This window comes from Gavialis gangeticus, unplaced genomic scaffold, assembly GCF_001723915.1.
Source record: "Gavialis gangeticus isolate Ggan-Ray unplaced genomic scaffold, GavGan_comp1, whole genome shotgun sequence".
NCBI classification, from domain to species: Eukaryota; Metazoa; Chordata; order Crocodylia; family Gavialidae; genus Gavialis; species Gavialis gangeticus.
The window spans coordinates 119,817,581-119,836,747 of NW_017729025.1; positions in this window are offsets into that span (position 1 = coordinate 119,817,581).

The window sequence follows — 19,167 nt, forward strand, 5'->3', positions numbered from 1 at the left end:
AGGGCAGCTTTTTATACTGCTGGGGACGGCACAGGTGCTGACTCCAGGCTCTAGCCCTCCCTGGCTGCAAATCTGGGAGGAGCCAGGCAGGGCTATTTTGCCCTAAGTGGCACAATTTGCTCCACACCAAAGTGTATGTCTGAGCATGTGCGCTGAAGCAAAAAGCCCCAGCTCAAATTTGCACCACTTCTATGTGATCTGCTGCAAGCGCACATGCTTGCATGTGTGGACACACCCATAGTCTTCAAAGGCCTTGCATAGCAATGGATGGATTACTGTTTTTTCAGTTAGGCTTCTGGGGTGGGAGAGGGAGAGGTTGGATTGACCTGAAATGAATTTGTTTTAAGCTTATATTGCTGCCATTGGCAAATAAGGTTCTTTGTGTAAATGTAATATCTTTTCATTAGACCAATTAAATAGTTGTAAAAATTGTTCCTTGCAAGCTCTGGGGTACAAACACCCTTCTTCTGGCAGAGGGAGAGTCTACAGCTTATATTGCTGTCATTAAAAATCATTTTGGAAGATTAATACTGTGCTTTATTCTGATTTGTTAGTTCTGAAAAAGAGTAAAGGACTTTTGCAACAGCATGGGTATCTAAAAGTACTGTTAGCATTTTCAGCCAATTAACATATTGGTTAGGGTCAGGGTAAAGTCACAAATTCCTCTTCTACCTGATAGGATACGAATCTACTTGACTTATTTCTCAACAGCATGTGCTAGATTCCAAGGTGCATTGCTTTTGGTCCCTCCTGTTTAAGCTTTTCTACTTTACATAAATAATTAAACACCCACTGAGGCAGTGAAAGAGCCAGAGAAATCCAGGTTCTAATATTCTAATAGATCTAAATCTAAATCTACATAGATAGATAGCTCCAACTTTAATTCTATCTATCTATCTATCTATCTATCTATCTATCTATCTATCTATCTATCTATCTATCTATCGCGTGAATTTGACACAAATCTGCAAATAATTTCTGGGCTGACTGAAAAAAAAAATGTCTTGCCTAGTCTTCACTGACCTAAATAATATTGTTTAACTTTTTTTCCACATCTTTCTTCTTTTCATTAGAGGAAGGATCAATCTGATGCCTCCTGCTTAAATACCCTTCCCATTTATTATTTATTCTCTCTGCTACTGTGAGATACAAGATACTGCACTAGCAGGATTTGTGGTCTGATCTACAGTCTTATCTAGTGTGGCATTTCCAAAAATATGTTCTTAAAATGACCTTTTCACATTGAGCCCTAAAATAAGATAGGCCTTTATTTTAACACTTACCTTGGTAACATGCCTTGCTGTCATCAGATATTTTTTCCAGACAAAGGGTAGCAGAATTTAGTTTTCCCAAGGAAGATTTAAAATAAAAAGAAGGTACTTATCCATTCATGGAATTAGATGTTCATATTGCAGTAAAAAGTACTAATAAAGCAGTCTTTCCTTTAGAAATAAAATATTTTATGTTACCAGTTTGCATTTCAGAGCAGCAGAAATTGCATTCATTTGACCATTACAGTTTTTATTGCAGAAATATATTTTTATTTGCTATTTTACTTTTCCATCTGAGCAAAGCTGTCTTGTCATCAACCAGAACAGAGCAGTAAAATGAGGTTCTGCTATCATATGTTTTAATGGCTTATGTACCATAACATGTCTAAGGTTTGTTAATGAGCTGCAGACTCCTGGAGAAAAGCTCATTAAATTTGTCACAATGTTTATCCAGATGCCTTGGTAAACATAGCTAGCTCTAGAATAGGTTGAATGGTCAAAGGAAAGAAATGAATAATTTCATTACCTGGATGTATCTTCTGCCTGGTCAACAGTGCCTACCATTTTAACCTCTAATGCACAGCTCTGGTTTCAACAGCAGGATGGCAGCAACCAGGGTTTTTTTTCCTCTCAATGAAAGTCAGTGTTACAGGGTGCAAGTTAATATACATTTCTTTCCTGACATTTCCATAGGAATCTATATCCTATTCATGTAGGTTTGGAGGATATGTTACAAAATATTTCCCCTCTCCCCAACCCACCTGCACCCCCGAAATGAAATTTTATAGCACAGTGTGATCCAAAATTAGATGGGTCAAATGCATTCAAGTGAATGAGAGAGCTGCAAATATAAGTACTGAAAAAAATATTTGAAGATGAGATAAACCTTTATTTAAACCTTCATGTCCTACTTGTAAACTTAGAAATAAACTTTTCCTATAGACAAATATTTCTGCACCTCCAGAAAAGTTGTGTGTCTCATCCAGTGCACCAAATGCCCTGGAATTGCTATCAAATGATAGAAAATATGAAGGAGAAACCAAACAACAGCTGCACACCAGAATGAACTCATACCAAAAACTATGAAAGACAAGCGTACCCAACTACAAAAGTGGGGCACATTTTTCACAAGACAATAACTCCCTCTCCAATCTCTCAGTTCTGATTCTCAAAGGGAACTTACAAAACACCTTTTGTAGACAGGCCTACAAACTTCACAAAATGTGAATGGATACAAAAAATCATGGACTCAATACAGACATTAGATTTATAACACATTACAACCTGCCTGACATTTGATTCATCAGATACCTGCCAGACCTGACCTCTTACACTCCCCACCTCCTCCCTTCCCCTTCCCTCCTTTCCTACTCTTTGTTTTCCTATTTCCAGCTATTTACTTTTTCACACTCAGCTTCCTTTCTACCTTGAATTACTAGTACTGTATAGTCTCCTTTACTCACCTTTGTTCCCCCTCCCCAACTTTTCCCCCCTCCCTTCCTTGTCCTACCAGTTGTTTTCCTAATTCCCACCTATTCACATTCTCACTGACATCCTGTCATACTTTTAGCTTCTTTCATTCCTTAGAGTCTCAGAACAGAAGAGACTTCCTATGCCTGAAGAAGGGTGATTGCACCCGAAAGCTTGCAAAGAATTTTTTTCCAACTACTCAGTTGGTCTAATAAAAGGTATCACATCTACACAAAGAACCTTGCCTGCCTATAGACAACTAATTTCATAATAGCTCATTCTGAGTTTTCTTTTACCCTGCTGAAGCATTTGATACAGGTTACCATCAAAGATAGTTTTGTAAGCCAGAAGGCTCAATGGACTAAAAAGGGAGGAAAATGTTTATATTCCTATGAAAGTATATTGGGGGGGCTGGGGATTGGGGTTAGAGGAACATGGTATGTGGTGAGAAGTGATTAAGTTATTTAGACCTTAATAATGTTAAATTGGCTATGTCCCTTTATTTTCTGCTTCACATGACATCAAGCAGTCAGATATGTCATATTTTTAACATTTTTTCACCATTTAGCAAAGTTATGATACACAGTAACTGAAAAAAATACCGTTCAACACTAATATTTATCTCTGCCAACCAGCAAAATTGGTTTGCAAGTAGTTTCAATACTATGAAAATCAGCAGATCGTCAGAATTAGATTGGCTTTCTTTAGCTCTTTAAAGGGTTTTGAAATGACAGCGATTTTATTTTTGAAAACTGGAATTGCTATCAAGCAGGAGGAACTTCTTGTTCAAATGCTGCATTTAGGAATAATGTGAACAGGGAGATTGAAATGTATGAAAATCATTCTGCAAATTAAAGGCTGTACATAGCTAGTGTTTACATTTCATGGGCAATTTTAATACTCTGTAAATTCCCCAACCACTTAAAGGAAAGTTTATGCTGTATTACAATTGTCAACAGAGCTCTGTCCCCTAACACCTTTTGGAACAACCCTAATTTTCTAGTTGTGCTTAGTGAAAATGATTTTGCAGCCTGGTAGAGAAAAAGAAATAGCTACAGTGGTTATTATTAGATTAATCTGCTCCTTTGAGTTCCTATTTAACACTTCTAAACTACTCCCAGTCTCATTCCTTCATATTGTTATGAAGGTTTTGAAAGCTGTAACCATTTGTTTAACTACAAAATTCTCTGCTTATATGGTTATATGCTTTTAGGAGTTTGTTTCTAGCTTGATTTTGAAGCCTGGTATACCTCCAGTCTCTGCCTTGAGAATTGAATAGGTCTCCTTGATCTAGTGAACAATGGTACAGAACAAGTACAGTCTTTTCCTGAGTAATAAGGAAATGATCTGGATTCGATCTCATTCAACAAAGATTTCCACTGAGATGGTTCCAACTGTTTCCATGAGAATCTGAAATAAATAACTTACCCTTTGATACTGCTGAGTAGCGTACAAAGTAGAAATTCTGCTCTCGCAAGCTTAGTGCTCTTAGTTAAAGCTCAGCCAATTGACATTTTTTCTGATAATGGATCACTTACCTGCACTCCACATATATGAGACTGGGCATGAGTTGCACAATATAGACCGACTGAAAATATCACAGACAAGGAAAAAGAATCAATTATTCATTGGGCCTGATTTTGATCTCATTGACACCATTATGAATTAGATGAAACATCATAGAAGAAAAAATGTTTTTTAGTAAAGTTCTTCATTTGGCCTAGTGTAAATTTACCTGACAGTCTAATTACTGCATGAAATCACTTTGGGACTGATCGTATGGTTTATCCACCTTTGTATATAGCACCTGTATATAGCAAAATGTGAAGGTATTGCCTGTAGCTGCTGCTTTAAAACACCTGAGGTTAACTTTTCCTCCAGGGAAGCAATCTAGCATCACTGATCTGTCTGCTTAATGGTCACTATGCTGCTCTATAATTACATGTAGGTCACTAGGGCTGAGCAAAAGAGCAGTGTTCCTCTTTGGCTTCTGTTTTGACATTTTGAAGGAACAGTGTTTCATTTTGAGCTTCATTTCATTTTGAAAGTACTGTTCCATTCTGTTTGGCCGAAATGGTTTCACTGTTTCAATGCTGTTTTGGCATTTCACCCATAGGCTATAACGGGGAAGCACAAAACAGTCTATAACTTTTTCATTTCTTGCCTGATTCCAGTGAAACGTGGAGGGGTGGTAGCCTCTTCTGTGGTCATGAAGCCTGCCATGTTCCAAGGACATAGGTGCAGGAGTTTCTAGAAAACTGAATCTCAAGCTGCTGACAAGCAGAAGCTGGGGAGCAAGAGTAGCATCCTGTCATCTGGCAGGCAGATCAGGGGCCTGCACCACTGAGAGGAGTCTGGCAGAGCCCCTGCAGCCCTCCCAGGGTGCAGGTGGGCCCCCAATCTGCCTGCCGGATGACAGGAGGCTGCTCCTGCTGCCTAGGACCCAGCGCTGAGGAACTGAGCCTGGCTGGGGGAAGCTCCTCTGGCTGATGGGCCCAGTTCCCAGAGGTTTGCAGCACTGGGAAACTCCAGCCAGCTTGGGGGAGACATTTCTCCCAGCCAGGCTCTGTCCCCAGTGCTGAGAAACTCAGCCTGGCTGGGGGAGGCGTCTCTCCCAGCCGGGGTGAGTTTTCCAGGGCTGGGGGTGGAGCCTGGTGGTGGGAGGCACTTTTCCCCACCAGGCTCAGTTCCAAGCAGCTGGCAGCCCTGGGGAATTCAGTCCAGCAGGGGGCAGCACCTCCCACTGCAGGGCTCAGCTCCCAGCAGCTTGCAGCCCTGGGGAACTCAGGCCGGTGGCAGGAGGCAGAGCACAGCGCCAGCTCTACCCACCTTCCACCACTGGGGCTGGTGGAGCCTATCGGAGAGTAGCCCAGCATCGGGAGGTGGGCAGAGCCAGCTGCACTCCGATCAGCTCCACCAGCCCCACAGAGTGCAGCCCAGTGGTGGGAGGCAGGGAGACCCAGGGCTGTGCTCCCAGATGGGCTGAGCCATATGAGGCTGCAGAGCCACTCGGAGCACAGCCCTGGCTCTCCCCTGCCTCCCACCACCTGGCTGCTGCTTTGAAACTCGAAACTTTTCAAAACTTCTGAAATATTATGACTGGCCTTGTTTTATTTAGAGGCTGCTTCGAAGCCCTTCATTTTTTTTTTGATTTTACTGTTATGAGCTCGAAACAAATCAAAACACCATCAAAATGAAACAGCTGGCAAAGCTACACACAGCCCTAATAGGCATATTTCAGAAGAAGTTATTCATTCTAGTGTTATCCTAAGGTCATGAGGCATCTTCTTAGGCTACTGGCACCTGTTTATCCTGTATCTTATCCCACTGTATACAGAATATACAATTAGAGGCAGGGGAGGTACTATTTCTCCAGTATGACCAGGACTCCCATACTTTTGATGATTGCCTCAAGCTGCAACTAAATGCTTCAAGGGGATACATTTCGACTTAGCAGTTCTGATCTGAGGCAGCAAGCCCATATTCCTTGGGTACAGAATAAGGTGAGGCATCTTTATTTTTTTTTGGAAACTTGATGAACCATGTGGCTGTGAACCCAAACCAGTTCCAGGTTCATCTGCCTGGATCCTCCCTCTCGTGTAGAGGTGAGAACTGAGGAGGAAATTGTTATATATGGCTGCCAGAGATTAGCCCTCAGCTTTGTGCATGATTTTCACACCACCTAGGAACCAAGTCATCTAATCCATCTGCTGCTCCAACCTAACAGAGCCATAATGGCTGCACTTCTTTCTGAGGAAGGGGGATTGGTGGCAGCTTGCATATTAAATGGGCTGAGAAGATATAAGAGGCAATATCAGCCTGATATGACCCTGTACTATGGCCTCCCTTCCAGAAAACATCCTCCTTTAGGTTCTGAAAAAGAATAGGAATACCCTGATGGAAAGGGTAAGTTGGCTGGATTTTTATTTTCCCATATTCCTTATGATTATTTTTATGAGTTATGGTTAAAAAAGAGTCCATTTTCATTCAATTAATTGGTTATCTGTGCATCTCACAAACTCTGTTATTAGGGCTTCAGATCTAGGAGAACAGGTCCTTTATCTATCCAGACTAAGCTCTCCTAGGCTTGACCTTCTGCAGTTTCCTGTCTTGTTATTTGAAATAGTTAGACACATGCATAGTTTTGTAGCACCCATTACTCTCAGGCCCCTGGGATTCCTATTTCTCCTCATTGGTCATAGTCTCTTTGATTGAGTGCTCCCTTTCCTCCTAATCCTCCAACTTGTCAACTTCCTATCCTTACTCATCTTCTCCTTGTTTAGCCTCTCAGATAAAGGAAAGATATGCTTATGGTTATGTAGCTTAGAATTCAGCAAAACAGGATGGAGATATAAACAATGCATCTTTAAATGGGTACAGCTCTCCCCACAACTAACTTGGATAAGTTTGTTGAGGGTGGTTGTACTGATGCTTAGCATCATATGCACAATCCATTAGGCATATGAAGATAATGAGCTGATGAAGAGCTAGTCACTCATGGTAAAGGAAACCATTGGGGAACTGGCACTGCAGTGAACAAATCAGGGGGTATATTGTGACATGGGAGCACTTTCTGCAAGTAGTGAAATAGTGCTGGTGTTCCCTGAACATACCTAGTGATATCTGGCATTCCACATCCAGAAGCGGAATAGTATTGCAATGCCCGGGTAGATATATTAGATCAGATCCAAGCATGCACCTATCCATATTTCTGGCAAAGTGTTAAAAACACAACATGCTTAGCTACATAAAGCATTAGACAGGCCTGACATAAAGCAACATATTCACAAAGAAGATAAAATAGCTTCATGTTAAATGACTTGGGGAGTTAAAATCTACTTAAATGCTACTTACACAATTTAAGTTAAAGGTAGAATAGGACTGCCCATAGAACCCAAACATTAAACATTTACCCTGTCCTTAGTTGCTGTCATGCACCCACAGTTTGAATGGGATGCCAGTCTTTATGCAGGCCCTCAGAGTGTACTTTTAATGCTTGGCTTTAGGCCTCCACTTTCTGCAAGGAGAAAACCTGATAGCTTCACTGCTCCAAGGTCCCAGCCCGGGGATTGTCTTAAGCACCTCTGATTCTTACCACGGTTCCCTTAGTCAAAAAAGACTTCAATGCCTGCTGAAGACTTTATTTCTTCAGGAGGCTTACTACTACCATATGTTTGCCGGGGTACAGCACATTTTTAAAAACAAAGCAGCATTTGGTAGACAACTAGAATATAGTACTTCAGGATCATTAGGTTATAGTGAAAAGGCAAACCTTATGTATAGGTACATAAAAAACACTCCAGTTTGCCTCTTTTTTCACCGAACAGTTCAGATTCTAAATACTTTCTAGTATAGATTGGCAGATTTTTTTATTACAGTCTCCAGGCACTTCATGTCTTTGTTACACTTTCTAGTCATACCGGGTACCTAGAGATGGCTCATTCACGTTCCAGTTAGAATGCATTGGATCAGACTTCATTAGCCTTGTTGAATAAACTTTAGATAAAGCATTCTGTGGCCAGTTTGAAATGTGCAGGACTTAATATACATGATGGCGAGCTGTTTTAATTATAGCAGTTGTCTGGGAATCACTCTAATTAAAACACCCTGTCCCCATTTCTAAGCATGTGTATAGGCAGCCACTGTTTTCACTAGTTCTTCCTTCCTTGGCTGGTAGTTATTAAAAGCTGACCATTGGCTTTCAATTATATCTGCAAAGTAACTCCATTCATATTTTACCAAGTTTTAACATGAATTCATTCATGTTAGTTCAGAACCACCTATGTGACTCAGTCCCATAATTTACTCCCTTGTCACAGAGAAGAAATGAAATGCTTTAGTCTTAGTAATTTGTAGTACAAAATGGGGAGGGGGGATAGAACTGAATCAAGCATAGCCATAAAAATAATATAAAAACTTCCCACATCTCCACACATGGTAAAACTTGTCCATTCCAATATAGGTATCCTTTCCTCCTATTACTTAGCATGATACATGATACAACTAACTCCCAGTGATTTCACTGGGAAATATTCATATATTTGTAATTGTACTGTGGAAATATGAGGTAGGAACAGATTTAGATTGGAGACAATTAACAGTTTTATAATAATAGCAAAAAAATGATAAAAGTAGCTGTTTTTAGGTAAACCATTGATGATAGTCTATGTGTAAATTATAATGCTTTAGGACTATAAAGTGGTTTTGGAAAAAAATATTATGCTTGCTGGAAAGTGAGAAAATGAATAATATCCTGATTTTTAATGCACTATCAGGCTGGAGTAATATCTCACTAGGGAGTAATAAAAACAAATGGGAGAGCAATCTGGATAAGATGCATAAGATCAAAATTAGGGGAGATCCAGAAATGTGATAATGAAAAAAGTGCATGTAACACATTCAGAACAAATTAAGACCATGGAATTTCTCTGGTTCTTCACCAGCACAAATGAATACGGGAAATCTTATTCATTTTACTTATTTTCCACTAAAACTGTATATTCATTCTAAAACTAGAGTTTTGTAATTGTCAATCAAATATAAATTCATGTATAGAAATCTGATTTTTTTTATTCCCTGCTTTTAATACACACAGTGCTTTATTTTTACTCACATGATGCTCCAGAATATACTTTTAATACATGTAACTTTATTACTTCTTCAGTTGTGACAAGAATGGAATTGTTGTGAAAAGATATAAAAAGCTCCTTCCTCTGCCATTTTAATGTGCACATATTTGGGGGGGAAAAATGTCATATATTTTAGAGCAACAGTCTTATATGTAGGTGGAAAACAATTTCCTTTTTATAGATTATATTACAATGTCTTTCTATTTGTGGAGTACTCATCATGCAAATCAATTATAGTCATGCCAGGTGTCTTTTCAGTGTATGTCTATTATTAATACTCTTAATTATAATAACGCTGAACTTTGCAGTTCTCTCTGCTGAGGATTTGAAAACACTTTATAAGAATTCGTTAACTGAACCCAAAAAATATAGTTACAAAGATGCGCCATGGAGATCAACAAATGGTTGAATAGACAGTGTCATCAGCAGGGCTTTGGCTTCTTCGAACATGGGGTGGTGTTCTAAGATGAAGGACTACAGGAAAGAGATGGGGTCCAATGGATAAGGAGAGGGAAGAACATCCATGCACATAGGTTTGCTAACATGCTGAAGAGAGCTTTAAAATAGGTTCACCAGGGGATGGTAAGAAAATCCCAAAGGTAAGTAAATAGCCTGGGGACTAGCACGGCAATTTACACCTACAGTCAGTATCTACACGTGTGTTTGATTGCAGTAAATAACCCTTGCCTAAAATAGTACTGTCTCCAATGGTACCATCTTACTGTGATGTAAATTAATTTACTGTGGCCTAATACCATCACACATGTAGATGGTGATGCTTTACTCTCTAGCCAATGTGTTTACTTTGCAGTAAAGAGCATGTGTAGACATGGCCCTAGAGACCCAAAAGGAATAGAGAACAGAAAAAAAATATAAGGCAACAGCAGAGGAATCTCATGAAGTCAGGAGAGAAGAGTGCATCTGCATTGACATCTTCATGTCCTCCACCATCTGTTGGCCAAAAGTAGCATGCTGCCAGATGGCATTTCCACCTCCAGCTTATTTTAGCCACATAGGAAACAGTTCATACACATACTTCTCTGTCCTACAACATGCCATAGATATGCTCCTTTGGAGCAGACTTGATTAATTGAGTCTGCTCCGCACATGAGCTGAGGCACACTGCACAGTGCCATGTGCAGTTATATAAACAGCAAAATGTGCATCAGCATGCAGAAAATGGTGGCAGTGTGGTGCACTTTTGAACTAAAGCACCTCTGATGTGTTTTAATTCAAAAGCATGCTACCACCATTTTCTCAGCACTGACGTGCATTTCTCTGCTTATACAACTGGAAGCGTTGCTGGGCCGGGCGTTTTTCAAAGTGACAGGCACTGCGGTGCTTGCTTGTGTAAAAATGCCAATAGTCTTAAACTACTCCACACTAAGTTAGAAGGAAATCCTGTAGTAACTCTTATAGGCACCTTCAGTGAAGAGGCATAAGAGAGTATTTTCAATACCTAGCGTATGAGGAGAGAGAGGATTATGCTGGTCATTGTAAAGTGTGGAGGTATGGTGGGGGGATGACAACAATGGAGAATTGCCTGACAGTGGTCCCCTTAGACAGTATCTACTACTGCTGCAGTTCATGCTGTAGCAGCACAGGCTACATCTAAGGAACAGACTGTGGCGCGGGCTCTCTCCCCACCCTGGGCACAGAGCTGTGCCTTCTCTGGTAAAGCCTTCTGGGAAGGGGTTCTATTCCACCCCTCTACCCTCTGAGGTACACAGTTGGGCATGGAGCTGCACCTGCCTGGCTCCTATGGCCAGGCAGTGCAGAGCTGGGCCTGCTATAGCAAAGACCCCTGCAAGGGAGGCCAGGAAAAGGGGGCCATTATGCCACCCACTCTAAGTGGACACCCAGGCTGGTGCCCAAGTCTTACAGCTTCTGCCACTCTATTGGGGAACAGCATTTTCATTTCAACATCTAATACCACAGTTCAAAGGCACATCTACACAATTAGCTAATTGCTTTGGAGTTTTTTGCTCCCAGGTGTGCTGTTTGAACACGTGCCCAAGAGCAAATAACCCTGGAGCAATTAGCTCCAAAGTTTATTCATGCACAGTATGAGCAGCCCTGGCTAACAGAGTACCCAGGCGTAAGGGAGGAGAGCTGGAGCTAGGGCCAGGCTGGGAGAGAACCCAGCCGGGCACGAGCCAACGCCGCCTGCACGTGGTGGCCAGCGGTGAGCGGAGGGAATTTGAGCCCTGCAGGAACCCGGAAGTGGGAGGCACTGGGGCCACCCGGGCCCATTCAAAAGGAACACCGGCACGGGTTGAGGAGGCCGGTGTTGACAGAGCCGGGAGAGCCGGGTCCAACGGCGGCAGCGGTAGTGGCAGAGCCGGGTCTGACGGCGGCAGTGGCAGCTGCAGAGCCGGGAGAGCCGGGTCCGACAGCGGCAGTGGCAACGGCAGAGCCGAGTCCAGCAGCAGCGGCCAGGTAGACAGGTCTGACAGCGGCAGGGTAGCCGGATCCGGGAGAGCCAGGTCCAATGGCGGCAGTGGCAGTGGAGACAGGGCCGGGAGAGCCGAGTCCGACAGCGGCGGCCAGGTAGACGGGTCCGATGACGGCGGAGGCGGCTGAGCCGAAAGCGACGGGTCCAGAGACACAGGAGATGAGCAAGCCAGGCTCGGAGGCAGTGGAGCTGCCAGAAACAGGCCCAAGGCAGGGCGACTGGGAGCAGTGGAGCCTGGGACGGCGGACACTGCTGAGGCAAGGAGAGCTATGGAAACCGCACCGCCCCAGCAGACCAGGGCCCGCGGACGGAGCGGTTGGACATTTTTGGGGTAAGTGGGACCCCGGGGCAGGCGTCCGCACACCAAACCGGAGGCCAGGGCGAGGGTGTAGGGGTGGAGGAGCCCTCTGGACACCAGCATCTGGGGCCAAGCCGGACAGTGACAAAGGTCTCATCACCAGACGGTACGCGCTGTACCAACTGAACAGCATATCAGATAACATCAAGTCGTGGCAGGAGAGGCAGGTGCATGTGCCCGTCCGGGTGAGGTGAGCCTTCACTGTGAGTGGGGGGGTGGCCGCGGTCCCTTCCCCAAGGACCCGGGAAGGGAGGGACACAGCCTAAGAGAATCCACTTACAACTGGTGCATTGGCCGGGAAATCGGCAAGGGTTTCCGAAGACAAACAAGACAGGTAAATGGAGCACCCGCCAGGAATGATGGGGGTGGACTCTACACAGCAGATGCTGAGTCTGATCGTGCAGTTGCTGCAATAGCACCAGCAACAGTCTCTGCGGCACATGAGCCTTCAGGAGCACTGGTTGCAGCAGCCCACTAGGGGACCCCAAGGCACTGGGGACTTTCATGTACCGAAAATGACCAGGGAGGATGATGTGGAAGCCTTCCTGGAGGCCTTTGAGCAGGCGACATTAGCCGTGGGGTTGGGGAAGACCAGGTGGGCAGGACAGGTGGGGGTCCTATTAGTGGGGCCTGCACAGGCTGCCTACCGGGCATTATCCCGAAGTGAAGCTGCAGATTATGACCGGGTGAAGGCCGAAATTTTGCAGAGGTTGGCGATAACCCCGGAGTGACACAGACGAGTCTTCCGAGGAAGGAAGTCGAAGGAGGAGAAGAACCCACGAGTGTTGTGGCAGAGCCTAACCGATAGTTTGAACAAGTAGCTGCGCCCAACGGTGGCATCAAAAGAGGAGATCTGTGATCAGATTTTGTTGGAGCAGTTCCTGGGTGATCTAGAAGACAGCACCCAACAGTGGGTCAGGTGTCATGGCCCCACGACAACACGCCAGGCGCTCCAGTTAGCCAAACAGTTCGATGCGGCCCAAGGAGCCTCACGACCAGAGAAAGGTATGAAGGGATGGGAGGTACCCCTCAGGGGAGTCAAAGAGGTCCGAGGAGACAAGAGGATGTCAGGGACGGGCCCTCTTTGTTTTCTCTGCAGAGGGCGCGGTCACATAGCGAGAGCGTGCCCTCAGAATACCAGAGGATGAGATGGGAGGAACAGTCACCATGGGGAATGGGCCCTGAAGGAGAAGGAGGGCTTGGACGGGGAGCCCATGGAATGCGGGGTCAGCGTGGGAACTCCTACAGTGGTACATTCACTACCCGAGGTTCGGGTTTGGGTTGAGGGCCGCCCGCTGACAGCCATAGTAGACACCGGTTGTGCGCAATCCCTGGTGCGACCGTCTCTGGTCGAGTGGAGACGGGCACCCCGGTGTACAGGAATCCACCTGGTGTGCCTGCATAAACGTAAAGCTTATTTTGAAAGACGCCTATTGGAGGTGCGGGTACAGGGGAGATGTCGAAAAATCCCCATCGGATTAAAGGAGGATATATTATATCCCATGATCTTGGGCAGAGATTGGCCCAAGATATTTGGGATTATCGCAGACTTCGTCCACGCCGGAGCCCCTTCGGGCGGATTGGCCGGAGAAATTGAGCCGACGGTGGAGGAGGAATTGGAGGACCTGACGAGTAGCAACCTCTTCCAGGAGGCGCAAGAGGCGGATGCGGAGCTACGTCCATTCCAAGAGGCGGAGGAAGGAGATCAGGAGGCGCAGGTGAGCCCCCTCGCAGACCAGAAAACGGGGCCGCGGGTTGAGCTTAGGCGGAGACTGTTGTATCGAGTTAAGCTGGGCCGCATCAGGGGGGAAGAACTCGCCCAGCTGTTAATCCCACGTTCCTATAGAGACCAGCTGCCACGGCTGGCGCATGGGAACCCCTTAGGGGGACATTTGGGAAAACATAAAACGGAGGCTTGCCTGACCCGATGGTGTTTTTGGCCACATCTATACGAGGACGTAGAAAGTTTTTGTAAGGCCTGAGGCCAGTGCCAAAGGGTGAGTGCCACCAAGCCTCCTCGGGCCCCGCTGCAACCCATGCCTATGGTTCAGGAACCGTTCGCATGGATAGCCCTGGACATTATGGGCCCGCTCCCACGTAGTATGGCGGGGTACCAGTTTGTATTAATCCTCATTGATTATGCCACCCGGTTCCCGGAGGCCATCCCATTGAGAATGGTGACAGGCACCCGAGTGGCAGAGGAGCTGATGAAATGGGTGGCGAGATTCAGGATCCCTAAAGAGATAATGACAGATCAAGGGACAAACTTCATGTCCACGGTCCTGGCCACAGTGTGCCAGGTGCTGCAGATACGCCACCTCAAAACGACAGTATACCACCCACAAGCTAACGGGCTCGTGGAACACTTCAATGGCACCCTCAAGGGCATGTTACGCCGATGCATGCAGGATGACCCCCGTAGATGGGACCTGCTGGTGCCACCCCTGCTTTTTGCAGTGAGAGACGCTCCCCAAGCGTTGATGGGGTACTCCCCCTTTGAGTTGGTCTTTGGACACAGGCCATGGAGTCTCTTAGACATAGTTCAGGAAGGTTGGAAGACGGGTCTAGGCCCCGAGGAGCGGGCAGACAAGCACGTGCAGGGCTTGAGAGAACGCCTGCAGCGAGCTAATGAAATGGCACAACAGCATTTAGGGGAGGCCCAACAGCGGCAAAAGGACAATTACGATAGAACCGCAAAAGAACGAGAGCTACAGGTAGGGCAGAAGGTATTGGTGATGTTGCCTGATTCCCACAGTAAGTTCCTTACCCAGTGGCAGGGGCCTTTTACGATTGTAAGAAAGGTAGGCCGGGTGGACTATGAATTCCTATGGAATGGGGTTAGGAAGAAGAAGCAGATCTATCATGTCAACTTGCTGAAAGAATGGCAGGAACCCCAGGGCCTCCTACTCTATCCGGAGTCGGAGGATGAGGAGCCCGGGGTGGGTGAAAGTAAGGCATGTCCAGGCCCTAGTACTAGCACAGGTGTCCCGATGGATAGGCGGCTGGGAGCCCGACAAGAACAGCAGATCCAAGCTTTAATTCAAGAATTCAAGGATGTTTTTACGGATAGGCCAGGGAAAGCGAGGGGTGTTGAGCATCGAATCATTACAAAGGGAGAGCAAATTGCCCAGCAGAGGTGGCAGAGGATCCCCTTCCATCGGCTCCAGCCCATCAAGGCTGAGATAAACCAGATGCTGGCGCAGGGAATCATCACACCCTCACATAGCCCGTGGCGCAGCCCTCTGGTGGCAGTTCCAAAGCCCAGTGGAAGTCTGCGGTTATGTGTGGATTTTCGGAAGCTCAATGCGCTTACCCAATTTGATGCTTTCCCGATGCCCCAGGTGGGGGAATTAGTCAAATGTATAGGGCAGGCTAAATTTATCTCCACCTTAGACATATCTAAAGGATATTGGTAGATCCCTTTGAGAAAAGCGGATCAACCGAAAACAGCCTTTGGTACCCCATGGGGCCTGTTTGAATTTAAAAGGATGCCATTTGGGTTAAACAGGGCTGCAGCCACCTTCCAACGACTGATTGATTGGCTGCTCACATCCCATCAGGAATACACTGCAGCCTATATAGATGATATTGTAGTATATATGGAAACCTGGGAGCAACATGTAAAAGCCCTAAGGGCGGTGTTGCAGGAATTGAGGAAGAAGGGCTTGACGGCTAACCCGAAGAAGTGTGCCCTGGGTAAACAAGAGACCCAGTACCTGGGATTCTTAGTAGGGCAAGGGCAAGTGAAGCCGTTGCAGGACAAGGTGGCAGCCATTAAAAACTATGAGGCCCCGTCCACCAAGAAGCAAATGCAGGGGTTCTTGGGGTTAGCCAGCTATTATCGACGGTTCATCCCTCGATTCTCCGAGATCGCAAATCCCCTGGTGGAAACCACAAAGGGGCGAAAAGCCTTCAAGGTGGAATGGAACGCGGAGAGGAGGAAAGCGTTCGAGGACTTAAAATGGGCCCTGTGTCAGGAGGCTATATTGCACACCCCTAACTTTAATATGCCATTTACCCTGCAGATGGATGCCTTGGCCGATGCCCTAGGGGCCGTGCTAGCCCAGGAGGTGGACGGACTAGAGCGCCCAGTTGCCTTCGCCAGCCGGAAGCTTAATGAGCACGAGAAGAGGTACTCAACCATCGAGAGGGAGTGCTTGGCGATTAGGTGGGGCATTGATTATTTTAGGTATTATCTTCTGGGGAGGGAGTTCCGGTTGTTGACGGAATGGTTGAACTCAGCCAAGACTGACAACGCCCGGATAATGAGATGGGCGTTAGCCCTTCAGCCTTTTCAGTTCCAGATCGGCTATAGACCAGGGAAAACTAACACAGTGGCTAATTTTCTATCGCGGCAAGGAGAACCACAGCTCGGGACCAAAGAGAACCCGCAAGTACCCGAACAGGGGAAGAGACAGGGGCAAAATGGAGACAGTGCAGTGATAGAAGCGCCTGGCGGCATCTTAATGGGGGGGATCTGTAAGGGAGGAGAGCTGGAGCTGGGGCCAGGCTGGGAGAGAACCCAGCCGGGCACAAGCCGAAGCCACCTGCACGTGGTGGCCAGCAGCGAGCGGCGGGAATTTGAGCCCTGCAGGAACCCGGAAGTGGGAGGCGCTGGGGCCACCCAGGCCCATTCAAAAGGAACACCAGCACGAGTCGAGGAGGCTGGTGTTGACAGAGCCGGGAGAGCCAGGTCCGATGGCAGCAGCGGCAGCGGCAGAACCGGGAGAGCTGGGTCCGACGGCGGCAGGAACAGAGCCGGGACAGCCGGGTCCGACGGCAGCAGCGGCAATGGCAAAGCCGAGTCCAGCAGCAGCGGCCAGGTAGACGGGTCCAACAGCAGCAGGGTAGCCGGATCCGGGAGAGCCAGGTCCGACGGCGGCAGCGGCAGTGGAGACAGGGCCGGGAGAGCCGAGCCCGACAGCGGCGGCCAGGTAGACGGGTCCGACAATGGCGGAGGCGGCCAAGCCGAAAGCAACGGGTCTGGAGACATAGGAGATGAGCAAGCCAGGCCCAGAGGCAGTGGAGCTGCCAGAAACAGGCCCAAGGCAGGGCGACTGGGAGCAGTAGAGCCTGGGACGGCGGACACTGCTGAGGCAAGGAGAGCTACGGAAACCGCAGTGCCCCAGCGGACCAGGGCCTGCGGACGGAGCGGTTGGACATTTTTGGGGTAAGCGGGACCCCGGGGCAGGGGTCCGCACACCAGACCGGAGGCCAGGGCGAGGGTGTAGGGGTGGAGGAGCCCTCTGGACACCAGCATCTGGGGCCAAGCCGGACAGCGACGAAGGTCTCATCACCGGACGGTACGCGCTGTACCAACTGAACAGCATATCAGATAACATCAAGTTGTGGCAGACGAGGCAGGCGCGTACGCCCATCCGGGTGGGGTGAGCCTTCACTGTGAGTGGGGGGGTGGCCGCGGTCCCTTCCCCAAGGACCTGGGAAGGGAGGGACACAGCCTAAGAGAATCCACTTACACCAGGGATTAGCTTTCCAGCCCAGGATTGCTCTTACTGGGCTCTGTGTGCTGGGGTACAAGGGTAGCTGGCAGGCAGCCCTGACACTAAAGCATCCCTGTGTCCCAGCCAGCTTGGTCAGCATCTACACTAGTCAGAGGGGACCAGCAGGCAGTGGGGAAGTCCCTGTTCCCCTGAGCACTACCAGGAGTGACCAGGAATAATGGTCACAAGCTGGCAGAGGGTAGATTCAGGCTAGATATCAGGAGGCGCTAGTTCACAATCAGGGTGGCTAGGATCTGGAACCAACTTCCAAGAGAAGTGGTGCTGGCTCCTACCCTGGGGGTCTTTAAAAGGAGGCTAGATGAACACCTTGCTGGGGTCGTTTGACCCCAATACTCTTTCCTGCCATGGCAGGGGTTCGGACTTGATGATCTGCTCAGGTCCCTTCTGACCGTAGAAACTATGAAACTACACGTGTGCTGCTATGCACAAAAAACCCCCTCTGCATCAGGGTGGGAGTTGAAAATACAGAATTTATTATTTTTGTGTGCCCTAGTAGGGCATACGTGTAGATGCCAAGACATTTACTGGCCATTTAATTAGCCAACTACACAGTAAACATCTCAAGTAAATGTGCCCCAACTCTCCCTATCTTATTCAGATAATAAAAATATTGAAAATGAAGGAAAGGGAAGGAAAAGCATCCCTCCCCCACCTCACTCATCCCACCCTGATTTCCTCATATACAAAGAAAACACCTGGCAAATAGCTAACAGGCTCTGCATGCAACCTAAATCAGTAAGTACAGACCTACTTTGGGAGCTAATTCCTGCATCTCCTAAATTTACTTTTTCTTCACAAGAAAAAAATCTCACTTAGCTGGGCCCAGCACATCAGCTGTATTATATGGAATAATTTTGCCTGTAGAAGCGCCCCACTAGTGACAGGATAATTTATCCCCAACTGTCTGTCTCTGGTGATACCTCAGCCCCCCTGTACACATTCACTTCTTTTTTAACTGTTCTCTACTGTTCCGATGTCTGATAAAACCCTGGCTGCTGTTAATATGGCAGCACTCAGCTGTATACATTTCTCTTTGCTTTATAGACCTGTCCAGAAGATAGTACTTGGTATCTGAGAGAGGAACAAACTCATACACCCTTGTCTCTGTGATGATAGCTTTTGCTGCTGTGTGACAGGGAGAAATTATCAGCAGCATATTCTTCCTTGCAGCCCACATATACACCTGCTATTAAGGCTAATTGGAGTTAGATGCTGCACTGACTGAGACAAGAATATACTGTTTTTGGAATATATTTGCACATAGGTAGAGGGAACCAGGGTGCAGGTTATGGTTTCTTTTTCTAAAGATGTTTTTGTGAGAGAGATATGCAAGGAACTTGGTAGATATGTGAGATAGATATGCAAGCTACCATGTGTAAGTAGTGGCAATCTGGAGTTTTAAGCAACAAGTAAACTTTAAAAAGGCACAACAACAAATTCTGCAATTCTTACATTCAGTGAC